Source organism: Carassius gibelio, chromosome B25, assembly GCF_023724105.1.
Source record: "Carassius gibelio isolate Cgi1373 ecotype wild population from Czech Republic chromosome B25, carGib1.2-hapl.c, whole genome shotgun sequence".
NCBI classification, from domain to species: Eukaryota; Metazoa; Chordata; class Actinopteri; order Cypriniformes; family Cyprinidae; genus Carassius; species Carassius gibelio.
Window position 1 is genome coordinate 24,584,016 of NC_068420.1, and position 14,272 is coordinate 24,598,287.

General features: G+C 31.2%; 1 long non-coding RNA gene across 1 annotated transcript; it reads right to left on the reverse strand.

The window, feature by feature from the left end:
* Positions 1-2,106: 2,106 nt before the first annotated feature.
* On the reverse strand, positions 2,107-12,057 carry LOC128013861 (uncharacterized). The gene is made up of 3 exons (XR_008183436.1): positions 9,267-12,057; positions 9,113-9,175; positions 2,107-8,985 (listed from the first exon to the last, which is right to left on the reverse strand). It is a non-coding gene; the product is annotated as an uncharacterized LOC128013861 (long non-coding RNA).
* Positions 12,058-14,272: the final 2,215 nt, after the last annotated feature.

A 14,272-nucleotide genomic window follows, 5' to 3' on the forward strand; every position in this document is an offset into this window, starting at 1 on the left:
CACTCAAACAGAGGGACAGAGTGAGATGAGATGTCTGACAGTTTTTTTAATTTTCTGTTATCCATACAGTGTTGTAAAGTCATGAAACTATGCATATTTACTCAGAATAACTTTTTTTTCTGTATGAAAAAAGGTTTTGAAGTGTTTGGAATTTAAAAATGCAGGAAAATTAATAATTCCATCTTTACTGTCATTTAAAAAAATCACCAGGACAAAACCATCCAAGCTATCCAAAACCCATTCACAATTTAAGTTCCTCAATGTTTTTTCAACATGTAGACCAAGTTTGGTGTGTATAGTGTTACTCTCCTCTGAGCAGTATGCATTAATTCACAGCTAAATGTAAAAAACAATCCACATTCAAATCAAAATAGCCGACTTCCTGTTGGTCGTAGCTGATGACTATGAATTAGAAAGTTGTCCGTCTTGATAAGAACAATTTTTGTACTGAGTTTAGTGTCTGTAGCTAAAACTAACCCCCCCACTTTTGACAAAAGGTGGCGCTATAGAGTGCCTCTTCCACGCCCTCTTATGAACTTTTGCCAGTGTCTAGCTGTCACTAATACTGATATGTGTTCTGAGTTTGATGAAATTCTAAGCATGTTATATGCCTCAAAATCACCTGAGAAGTTTTCCAGTTTGACATGTTGCCACGGCAACAATATTTTTAGATATCAATATCCCCCCAGCAGATTTATATCGGCTGTGTTTTAACATTATTCTGATGAAGTTTGAAGCAAATTGAGTAAAAATAAGATGCTGAATTCAAAGCATTTTGAAAATGACACACTTCCTGCTGCCAGTTGGTGGCGCTATAACTTTGACTCCTAATAGTCACATATATGCGATCGACATCATACAACGAATAATCTGATGAAGTTTGATTAAAATCAGGAAATGTATGTGGATGGTATTAGACACTTCCTGTTTCTCATTTCTCGCCATAATTTCAACACCTCACCACGAGCAAACAGTTCGAGATATCAAAAATCCCCTGACAATTTTTCATCCACAATGTCTTGAGATCACGTTGACCGAATTTGGTGGCAATCGGCAAAAAAACCTATGACAAGTATTTCAAATTCCAGAGCATGCGCTTTTTACATAACTCTAAATAGCTGACTTCCTGTTGGGCGGAGCCTATGACATGCAATACGAAAGTTGTTCGGCACGATGAGATCTATATGTGTACTGAGTTTCATATGAATATGTGCAAGTATGTGTGAGCTATACATCAACATTTCTGACTGTGATCCAGGGGGCGCCTTAGAGCCCCTGTGCCACGCCCGGGTCCCAGCCTCTGCAGGCTCCTAAAGGCCACAGATTCCAAAGTGTGCGCAAATTTTCAAGAGTTTTTGAGTATGTTAAGGACCCCAAAAGCCCCCACAACTTTGACGAAAAATATGAATACTAAACCCTAAATATCCAACTTCCTGTTGGGCGGAGCCTATGACATGCAGTACGAAAGTTGTTTGGTTTGATGAGATCTATATGTGTACCGAGTTTCATATAAATACATGCTGGTGTGTGTGAGCTATGGTTCAAGATTTCTGACTGTGTTCCAGGGGGCGCTGTAGAGCCCCTGTGCCACGCCCGGGTCCCAGTCTCTGTGGCATCCTGATGGCCGCAGATTCCAATGTGTGTGCCAATTTTCAAGAGTTTTTGAGCATGTTAAGGCCGCCCAAAACCCCCGGAAGGTTTAATAAAAAATAAAAATAATAATAAATATAGCTGCAAGCAGCGATGGCGGGCTCAAGCCACCAATGCCATCGCCACCCCGGTGGCATCAGGTAAACTGTGCCCAAGCGGGCACATGCATTCACAATATCCCTCTGGCAGTGAGGTTTTAAAGGATATGGCAGTTAAAGGGTTAATCCGAATCATCTAGACTTTAAAATCACATTGACAGAACAATATATATATATATATATATATATATATATATATATATATATATATATATATATATATATATATATATATATATTAAGTAACACTTTACAATAAGATTTCATTCATAAACATTATGTTAACATGAACAATATTTATATAGCATTCATTCATGTCAGTTAATATTCCAAACTTAAACATTAAAACATAGTTTTATTGTGATTTTTTTCCAAGCACATTTTACCAATTCCAAACCATATCAATCTTAATAACTACCATTATTTTTTATTTAATCATTTATGAGTGCTATACAATAGTCCTGGAAAGCTGGAAGAGAAAAACTCCTTATATTCATGTGTGCAGAATTATAAGGCATGTTTTCTTACAGATGAAATGCGCTAAAAAAGAGTTTTAACTCAAACTGTTTTAACTCAAAGTCGAAAATTATGAAATACCCATGAGAAATATCAAACACAAATGGAATACAGAAATAGATAAGTTAAGACTTGACCATTGTACAAAAATGCTGACTGGGTCATGAGGTCAGAAAAGAAGAAGAAAAAAAAAAAAACAGGTCAAGAAGAACTGACAAAAATAATTGCAAAATAATTAGGAATTAATGTGAAGATTAATTTTTAGTCAATTCTGCAAGACAGACTTTCAGGAAAGGAGGTGGAATAAAAATGAGCTCCTAAATCTTAATCCCGGATTCTGGAAAATATATTCCCCCTACCATCAGACAAGAGGAGGCGGTGCTGGTCCTTCACGTGTCACTCTAATCTGTTCATAAAGCCTATATATAAAGTCTTAATATATAGTATTTCACAATACTTCATGGTATTTAATTAAATCATTTTTTGGAATCTTAGATCTCTCAGAACCTAACACATTGTAATTCTGAGACTCCAGGAAAGTGGCAGTTCTGTAAAATGTTGGCGCTGGAGACTAAATGCTCCCTGATAGTTTCACACCTAATTCACTTAACACACACACACACACACACATTACCCACAGTGACAGAGAGACAGAGTGACATCAGATGTATGATAGTTTTTTAATTTTCTATCATCCATATAGTGTTGTATAGTCATGAAACTATGCATATTTCCTCAGAATGACTTGTCTTCTATGTGTACATTTTTTTGAAGTGTTTAGGAGCTGCACTTAAAAAAAATAAAAGACATTTACTGGTTACTTTTTACTGTTATTTCAAAAAATCATCACGACAAAACCATTCAAGCCATTCAAAATTCATCCGCACCTGTACTGTAAGATACATTCTTTAAACAGTGGTAAAAGATGATGTGGTGCTGATCCTTCAAGAGTCACTCAAAACGTATCTGTCCATAAAGCCTATAAAGAATTATTCTTAATATACGGTTCACAATACTTCAGCTTGTTATTCTAATTAAGGGAGGGTCATTTTATCAGGAAATACATAAAATACATATTATTTTTCTTTGAAAGATTTCTATAAATGATTTAAATCATACTTGTTTCTACAATAATTATTTAAAAGTAATCCTATAGCTCCATCTGGTGGCCATTATTGGTACTAAGAATTGCAAGCTTGATTTATATGTTATGATAGTTTTAATTTTATGCTGGCTCTTGAAAATGATAAAGCTATGAAACTTACTGTGCTTCCTTCAAATGATGATTTCTACGTATATAAAAAATTATGAAGAGTTGGAATTAAAAATTTTAAAGATATAGTAAAATAACTATTGTATTATTTCATGTTCACTTAATATATCGCTATGGCCACACCATTTAAGGTATCCTAAACCCATTCGAAATTTAACATCTTCAGTATATGGCTTCATGTTAAAACAGTTTGGTGTGAACTACTTGTGTCTTCTTGGAGGAGAATGAATTCATTTACAGGCTGAGTTTATCATAAATCCACAATAACATTTCTGAGTTCTGTACCAATCTGTGTTGTTGTTTGTTTATTTTTATTGTTTTATGTTTCATAGGAAGATAACTGACCCTTTACTCTCCTTTTTAATAAATGTGCTTATAAACCAAGAACAAGCTATTTATAGCTGTATTTATAAACTGCTTACTACTGACTGTTAATATTGGGACAAGGCTTTATAAAGCATGAACTGACTATTTACTAATGAGTGCAGTTATTATAAAGTGTTATCAATGCATTTGCTAATGTTAACAAATTAGACATTATTTTACAGTGTTATCAAATCCCTTAAATGATTTGTAAGTGTTTTGTAATGATTTTATTGACCTACAAGCATTTGTGAAAGTTCTGCTTGCATTACAGCTTAGTCTTGATCTGTGAGCTGAACAGATTTACTGTTACATCCATGAGATTATGTAAATTCAAATAAATATCATGTCACAGGATGTCAGAAGTCAGTATCAAATTAATTTGAAATTATTATTTGCAGCACAAATAAGTTTTTTTAGGATTTTTAAAAATCCCTAAAACTGTCAGAAAAGGATAAGGCCCAAGATTTCTATGTGAGTGGCTAAATTTATTTGTTTTTATAACTATAATGCATAAACTATGAAATTATACAAAATGTATAAAAAAAGTACAACAGTTATTCTTTTCCAATGTTTTTTATTTATTTTTTTATTTATTTTTTATTTTTATTTTTTTTTTTTTTTATTTATTTTTTTTTTTTTTTTGGATTTACATTTAAAAAAATTAGCCTACTGCATTCATTCTAAACAGCTTGAATAAAACCTGTTAATATTTATTATAGACCACTGTAACTGTGTATAATCTAACAGACAAGTTTATTATGAAAATAAAAGTGTACACCAGATAAATTGGACGATAAAGAAATGGCTAACAATAGTATAATAGAGCATGTTTTAGGTTTTTAGGCGTTTAGATGCAGAAATGGACAAACAAATGTAAAATAAAATGTAATTGATTTAATTAAATATAGATTAAGTCTTGTTAGAGCAAAATAATAAATAAATACGTACACATATTAAAAAAAGCAGCCAAGATGAATGAGTTTAATTTTTTATATAGATTAAAATTGAAGACAGAAGCAGCTGGTATATGCGGTCACTTAATATTCAAATCCAGTAGATCCACTTCAGATTTATTTCTCAACAGTTTATGTCCACGTGGCTGTTTTCGTTTATATTCGCCAAGCTGTTATGTATTTTGAAATAATCTTGTCCTTGATGTGTTCGTTCGTACGACGAAAGGCAGAATCCTGCAGCTCGAGAGATATATGTTATTCTGCCAGTCGCGCTTTCAAATAGTCTTGCACACTTAAACGGGTCACAAACACCTGCATTTAGCTCGTGTTGTGTTATAATGGATGTATTGTGTGCATTTATGGCAATAATTTATTTTAAAAAGCTCTTACACAAGAATAAATTCGTTTGTTTTGAACTTGTGACACTGTACGCGCTGATCGGAGCAGTGATTTCAGATAGGCAACCGCGAATATTTCATTTTCACACAAACAGTTCAAAAACATCTGAATTTAGCTCTTGGTGTGTTCTAATTGGTGAATTGTGTGATATCGCTTTAATATTTTATTTGTTAAAGCTATAAAACAAGAATAAACTCGTTTTTTCTGAGCTCGTCATTCCACACGCTCATGCTCAGAGCGGTGATTCATCTCTCGTGTTTCTCACGTATCACTGACCACACATCAATTATTAATGAGCCCTGACCCAGTAATAATCATATATGTTGGTTTAGCTTGTCAGTGTGAATTAAATCTAAGTATTTATTTGTATTTTAACCGATTTAAAAATGAAACTAAAAGAGAGTCTCCTCCCTTTCAGTCGAATTTCCCTTTCAGGAATTGAACCTGTAGGGGCGCATTTTCTCTCAGACAATGTAAGTCTCAGCACATAATACTCAAACAGAGGGACAGAGTGAGATGAGATGTCTGACAGTTTTTACATTTTCTGTTATCCATACAGTGTTGTAAAGTCGTGAAACTATCCATATTTACTCAGAATGACTTTTTTTCTGTATGAAAAAAGGTTTTGAAGTGTTTGGAATTTAAAAATGCAGGACAATTAATAATTCCATTTTTACTGTCATTTAAAAAAATCACCACGACAAAACCGTTCAAGCTATCCAAAATCCTTTGGCAATTTAAGTTGTATAAAATGTTTTGGCAACATGTAGACAAAGTTTGGTGTGTATAGTGTTACTCTCATCTGAGCAGTATGCATTAATTCACAGCTAAATGTAAAAAAAATCCACATTCAAATCAAAATAGCTGACTTCCTGTTGATCGTAGCTGATGACTGTGAATTAGAAAGTTGTCCGTCTTGATAAGAACTATTTTTGTACCGAGTTTGGTGTCTGTAGCTAAAACTAACCCCCCCACTTTTGACAAAAGGTGGCGCTATAGAGTGCCTCTTCCACGCCCTCTTATGAACTTTTGCCAGTGTCTAGTTATCATAAATACTGATATGTGTTCTGAATTTCATGAAGTTCTAAGTATGTTATATGCCTTAAAATCACCTGAGAAGTATTCAAGTTTGACATGTTGCCACGGCAACAATATTTTTAGATATCAATATCCCCCTAGCAGATTAATATCGGCTGTGTTTTAACATTATTCTGATGAAGTTTGAAGTTAATCGAGTAAAAATAAGATGCTGAATACAAAGCATTTTGAAAATGATACACTTCCTGCTGCCAGTTGGTGGCGCTATAACTTTGACTCCTAATAGTCACATATATGTGATCGACATCATACAAAGAATAATCTGATGAAGTTTGATTAAAATCAGGAAATGTATGTGGATGGTATTAGACACTTCCTGTTTCTCATTTCTCGCCATAATTTCAACGCCTCGCCACGAGCAAACCGTTTGAGATATCAAAAATCCCCTGGCAATGTGATCATGTTGACCGAGTTTGGTGGCAATCGGGTAAAACATTTATGACAAATATATCAAATTCCAGAGCATGTGCTTGTTACAGAGCTTTAAATAGTTTATTTTAGTTAGGGTTAGTAGTTTGGATTTAAGGGATACAGCAATAAAAGGGTTAATTTAAACCATCAAGAGAACCACATGCATTACTATACATAAAAGATTGTTAAAACTTTCAATAAGGTTTCAGGTATTAACATTAACTATATTAATTAACATGAATAGTAATTGTATATCATTTATTAATGTTTGATTTTGTCTTACACCTACACATAACACACAGATAAACACACAAGAGAACAATATATAAAATATTTCTTGATTTTGAAGTGGCCAATTTCAGAAAAAAAATTAATTAGTTGAAGGATTCTATTTATGAATGTGTTACTAAAGTCCTTTGTCAAGTATATTATGGCTACATGGTCAATTTTTTTCTCAAAATTGTTCAAATATTTAACTTTTTGGGACTGTTACAAAAGTGTCATGTTTTGTAATTTTTCATGTGATACTTCTAAATTATGTTTTTTATTATTGTTATTTTTATTTTATTATTTTATTATGTTTTATAATTTTGCAAATGTGTCTTCCAAAGTGATAATGATAGGTTAGGCTGAAATGTTTTAAGGTGATGGTTTGTTCACAAGTGTACTCTGTCATATCATAGGAACAAATGTCATAGTAGATGACAAAGTTTTTAAAGAAGCATGTTAATTATTTGAATGTTAAGGGATTTTTTTTTTTTTTTTTTTAGTGTTTTTAAATGTAATAATTATATTAATTAAATGACTTTGTGATAGATAGAAAATTAACAGGGTTCACCAGCAGCCAGGAGAATGTAAGAGAATGGTGTAGAAAGTAAATAGAAGCAAAATTATGTTTTAAAGATAAAAGATAAGTATTGTGGTTAAAAATAAATAAATAATAATAAATAAATAAAAATCTTTGACATCTTAATGAATATAGTTTGAATACCAATTATATGTGTTACACATGCAGCTGGGGGACATTGTGTTTGCCTAAGAGACTAAGTTTTTTGGTTGGAACTTATTTTGTTTTGTTAAAAAAAGAAAAGTGTTGATGTTGTTTGTATGGAAATTAGACTATTTTACTTTGACATTTTCAAAATGAAATACAAATATTTAAATAACTATTTTTATTTTAGTGTGATGTAGTGTTCTATGGTGTAACATACATTTAAGTTAAGTTTTTGATTTGGAACTAATATAATGTGCACTAAAAATGTGTTAGTGTAGATAATGGTGAATTGAACAGATACTTTTCGTTTTTAAATAAATTGTACTTGTAATACTGTTGAATATCTTGTAAATATGTTTGCAGTTTTGCATTTTCAGTATATTGGCATTATGTTATATTATGTTATACCTTTTTTTTGTAGAAGCATGCATGTATGCAGAGTTTGGATGCACTAGCATTATACATTTAAACAAAACGATAGTGAAGTGGTGAATGTTTATGCTTGTTTTTGATAGAGTTGTAGGAATGTTGTGATCACTTAAGAGGCAAAATGAAACTCTATGAAAATGCAGATGTATTGTGAATAGAAAATTTATTATTTAAAAAATATATATTTTTTCAGGAAGAAGTAACAAGTTTAACAAGAGAGATGTGAAACTTTTTCATGTTAGTTAGTTAAACATTTTTTTGTGGGAGTTTGAAAATGACAAAAATGCCAGAGGAAACGCTGGAAGTAGGCAAAAAGTCTTTGTTTTCCTTGTGTAGTGAGATGTAGCCCATCTTGCTTGTATAGGTGATAGAGTATTTTTCCACTTTTTAGGAATGGTTTTGTTGTGTTCAGAAAAATTATGTTTGTTGTTTGTTCAGTCCAGTAGCGAAGCAAGCTGTTGAACTCTTTGACAGTGTTCTTAGTTGTAGAGTTATCTGTCGGATGTGGTAAGATAGCACTGATTCCATAGTAAAGGATGTGAGGATTAGTGAGGGATATTCTTTTTATGAGAGTTTTCATGCGTTGGATGACTGTTGATGCAGGTGCTCCACTTGCAATGTCATTTGTTCCGATGTGAATGATCACAATGCTATTGCTGTGTACTGTCTTAAAGTGGTTGGTGTGTTGCATAGCAGATCTTAGAAGCGTTGTCCCTGGGTGCACCCAGCATTGTGCTTTTGGCATGTAGTCTTTAATATCTCGACATATTGAGTCTGTGAGGAAGCAGACGTGCAATCCTGTAAAAGAAAAGGATTATAAATAGAATTATAGATTTGAGTGAAATTAAGGTAGGAAGGAATTCAAAATAGTAAGTCTGGTTCCATGACATGCTATTAAACTTAAAAGCATGTATTTGTTACTTACCTTGGGGTATGATAAAGGATCTTTTGGAGATAGTGGTTGTGAGATGTGTGTTGGATGTGTGTCCTGTAGAGACAAATCTAAAATGTAAATATTTTTGGAAACTGTATATAATGTTACAGAGGTTATTAAATGTGGAATTGATATGTGGTATTACCTTGTAGATCCATTGATGCAATTTGTTTGGAACTGATGTATGGGCAGGAAAGTTTAAGCCAGTAGTTCAGTGTTGAGGAATGTAGCACTTTACACATAGATATAGTGGGGATTATAAAGGGTAGAATTAGAGTCAAAGACTTGGGAGGAGTTGGCGGAGTGGGCAGGCAGTCTTAAGTGAACAAGTTGATGCTGTTGGCTGAAAAGTTAGATAAAAGGCATGTGCATGACATACATGAAACTTTGATGTTGGTTTGTGACTCATCTAAGGTCTGACACATTTAGCTGAACAATAGAGTGTTGATTGGTGGCTAGAGACATCTTGACTTGGAGAGTTGGGGTATAGCAAGTGTAAATTGTTAGGGTAATCTGTTTGAGGTTTGAGAAAAAAAAAGTTTTAGGAAAAAAAAAAAAAGTTTTTTTGTTCCAAGGCTTTCACATTGTTAAGAGCAACATAAATAATGTAAAAAACACAAAGTAAAAAAATACATTTCATTTATATGTTATGCTTTGTCCTCAGTTGGGGACTCAATTTCTTTCAGAAAATGAGAATACATGGATGAACATGCATAAGCAAAAACAATGGATTTAAAAAAAAAAAAAATCAACAAAAGATGTTTATTTTTCAAGATTTTGTTTTTACTAAGCTTTGTATAAATATGATTCTCAACTATTTTATAACAGATTTATTTGTTGTACCATTTTTCCTTTGGCAAAATGTGTAAAAATTGCCATATTGTTATTTATTATTATATATAATGTATCTATAAATTAAATTAAATTTTCATGTTTTTTGTGGCAACATGTAATGAATAAAGAAGTGTAATAATAAACAATTTAATTTAATTATTTATATACACACACAAACACACACACACACACACAAACACAGACACGCACACACACACACACACACACAGTTCACAGGAAACTGATATAAATTATTTCCTTATTCATTTGTCTTGTCTTCCAAAATGCGCAATAAACATGCTTTTGGTGTTGATGTTTTTATACGAGATTGTTTATGAAATCAATGTCTTGTTTCATTTGAAAACATAAAAGTTTTTTTTTTGAGATGTTGATTTATGACACAATTTAAAAATTTGACAGATTTAATTTATAATTACAAAATATCATCATATTTCTCTAAGAGAGTCAATACATTAAGTTCAGACATATTTGAAGACAAATGAGAGGGAGTGGTCATGGCGAAACATCCAATATTTTTTTTTTCTCTATAAAGCCCTAAATGTGCTCTGTACATTACATCAAGACTTAAAATTGTGGCATGTATAGTCTCAGAGAAAAGCACTAAAATAATGTCTTCATATGAGGTTGTAGGGTCTTAAAAGGATAATGATTTGAATCAGAGAATACAAATACTGTATTATAAGGATGTGTTTCAGAAATGTTAAGGTTATCATGAAAGTTGAACTGATATGTTTTTAAAGAAGTATTAATATTTTCATGCTTTGTATGGTTTTAGAGATAATCATTATTGGTATATGTATTTAGAGTTAGAAATAAAATAATTATTAGCATTTTTATGTGTGTAGTTTGTGATAGTTGATATTGTTGTATTAGTCACAGTTGTGTTAAATCAGAGTACTGGATAGTAAAAATCAAAATTGTAACTGTAATTGTAAATGTATTTTGGTTATAAAAGGATTTTAGAGCAGCAAACATATTGACATATAACATATAAATAGTTTTAATTAAACATGTTCTAGTTGTTATACTTTAGATTATTGCATTTACACTTAAATAAATGACAATTTGTAAGGCAATTTTTTATGATTTTGTAGAAATAAAATAAAATTCTTGCTAGTGGAAGCATTGAAACTGTCAAGATTGTTATTGTTATATTTCATTTAGTTGTTTTTATTTATATTAATTAGCATGAAGAATATATAGCATTTATTAAGGCTTATTAAATGTTAAGTGCAAAGTGTATTAATACATTCTGGAAACATTGTTAACATTGGTATGTATCATGTTTGGAGAGGGAAACAATCAAAAATTATAATTTGTGTTATGTATAATTTTATTTGAATAATAAACAAAAGAAGAAACAAGCTAGTCATTTTCATTTGTGAATGAGATTTTGTGTGAAGGTAATATTATTTTTTTCTTTTAAGGAGTTTTAAAAAATTAATAGGTGTAAGATTATTATGTGATGAAGGCAAAATGTCAAGGGCAGAAACAAGGTTAAAGGTGTTGTATTGTAAGTTTAGATAAAATATTTTATCAGTTTTATGAGAATAATTGTTTCATGGTTTAAGTTTAAAGTCATAGTCTTATACATAATGTGTTTAAACATTAGAACATATTTTAAGTAATGTGTTTTAAGGTATGATGTCTGTGAAATAAAAGGGGGTGTCTTTGTGAGGAGGTGTGTTACAGGTATGTAAAGTTGAACGATATAGAATGTCATTGGCTCATTGTTGTCTGTCATAGGTCTGGTTTAAGCTGTGTTTTGGCATTATTTTTGTAGTACACTACTTTGTAAGGTAATTTATATGCATGTCTTCTGTGTAGTTGTAGTACATAGTGTAGTGGTTGTGTATATTTTGTAGTGAGGCATTTTTAACTGACTCTATTTTGTGGTGTTTTTGTAAGGTATAATGGCTTTCAGTAGCCCTACTAAAATACCACGCTTGGAGGGAGAAGAATTTTTGAGTATCAGAGAGAAGTTCTGTTTATTAGCAGTAAGTATTAGGTGTGTTTGTAAATGTTATGTGATGTGCAGTGGTAGTGTATTTATTGTTTTATGTATTTTGTGTAGTATGCGGGGTTGGATGAGACAGTATGCAAAAGGGATTTGCAAAAGGATTTGACAGAGCTAGGAGTGAAGGTCATGAGGAAAGTATCTGCAATGGATGCAGAAAGAAAATATCTGCGTAAGGAGTTGGCAAAAACAGTCTGCAGATTGAAGAATACAGAAAAGGAGCTGGAAGTGGCAAGGGCTTCCCTGGATTTTCAAGGAGATGGTGTGTACATAGCTTTAAAAAAAAATGTTTTCTTGATTCTATGCATTCTATTTGAGGTTAAATGTGGCAATGTGTAATGATGCAAAGTATATGTTGTTTGTAATATGTATTTAAGTTTGTAACATTTTGTTTTAATCCACAGATATGTTGGAAGATGGCAGAGAAGATGGGAGTGAAATTGATCGCTTGGATATTGTGGAAGAAGAGAATGTAGATGAATAAAGGGGACATCAGCACTAATGCAATTATGTGTCTATAGTTTGTTGTTTAATGCAGAAGTTGTTGGAATGTAAATAGCAGTGTGTAAAGTAAACAACAGACAAATAAATATTAGTTTTGAGATGTATATGTGTTTTGTGGTTTTTGATACTAATAGTATGTAGTCTATGTTAATGTATGTAATGATGTATAAGTGTAGAAATGGTGTGTGTGTGTGTGGGGGGGGGGGGGGTCATTGTAGAAAGGGCAGAAAACATAATATTTTATCTGATTTGATAAAAAAAGTGTAATAGGTTGTATGTGATATACATTTATTAATAGTAAGTATTAAGTATATTTAATAAGTATAGTATTGTTGAATGTTTTTGGCACTATTTGTTAAAGGCAGTTTTTACTAACCAAATAGCAGTGGTCTGGTTTTATACAAAGAACATAAATACATAATTTAGTGGGGTATATATACAGCAACAGAGCTATAAATATATTTGATTATAAATTTAACAGATTGCAAAGTAGCTGTGAGGTGATAAAGTTATGATGACAAATGAGAAACAGGAAATTTTGTTTAACATTCATTTACATTGTCTTATTTTTATAAAATTTTGTAGTATGTTTATTGTATGGTGTTGATTGTATAGTATTGACTAGGAGTTAAAGTTATAGTGTTTTCAACTGGCAGCAGGAAGTGTGTTATCTTTCAAATGTTTTTCATTTCCAAAACTCATTTTATAAGGTAAAAATGCTAGTGAACAATAAAAATATAACTAGTATAAAACATTTGTTTTTTCAGTGTTTTTTAAAGTTATGTGTTTTTATTATTATTATTATTGGAAAATGAACTGTTTATTTATAAAGTCTTTTAAACAAGTGTAAAGATAAGGAATACAATTTATGTTTAACCTTGTTCTCAGAATTAAAGTATTGTGTTGATGTTTATCAAGGTTATTTATGTTATGGATTTGTTATGTTTTTTTTTTTTTTTTAAATAAATGGTGTATATATATATATATATATATATATATATATATATATATATATATATATATATATATATATATATATATATATATATATATATGTTTAATATAATGGTTAGTGTATAAGGACAACTTATATGGTAAATTGAAATGTAATATTATAATGCAGTAATTGCAGTATGGTATATGTAATTGATTTGTATGAGGTATGTGTATCTTTTTATGTTAATATATTGTAAGATATAAATAAATAAATGTTTTTAAATAAGGATTTTGAGAAAATGATATTCTATGCATATAAGTTGTTTTAAAGTTATAAGATAAAATGGAGAAAAAAGGAAAATGACAAAGTGATATATCAAAAGGATAGTGTGAAATCATGTGACACAATTGGTCTGACACAGACAGAAGTAAACAAAAGAATGTTGATTGGGTTGGCAGACATTCCGTCTCTGTAAGGAGAGGTGATCTGTGTGATATATTAAAGAATGGTGTGAAATCACTGGTCTGACACAGACAGAAGTAAACAAAAGAATGTTGATTGGGTTGGCAGACATTCCGTCTCCGTAAGGAGAGGTGATCTGTGTGTGTGTGTGTAAAAAAATATAGGGGTGGTGATATGGCTGCATTGCATTTAATTGTACTGGTGTTAGTAGAGGTTGATGTTTTCTATAATGATTTTTATTGAAGGTTTCAATGTTGTTTCAACAGTGAATGAAGTTTTGTGTTGGAAGAAATATTGAATAGGTGTTTAATGTATGTGTTTTTATGTATGTACTTATTTAGATTAGTTACAGTAATTTTTAATTTGTGTAATGTAA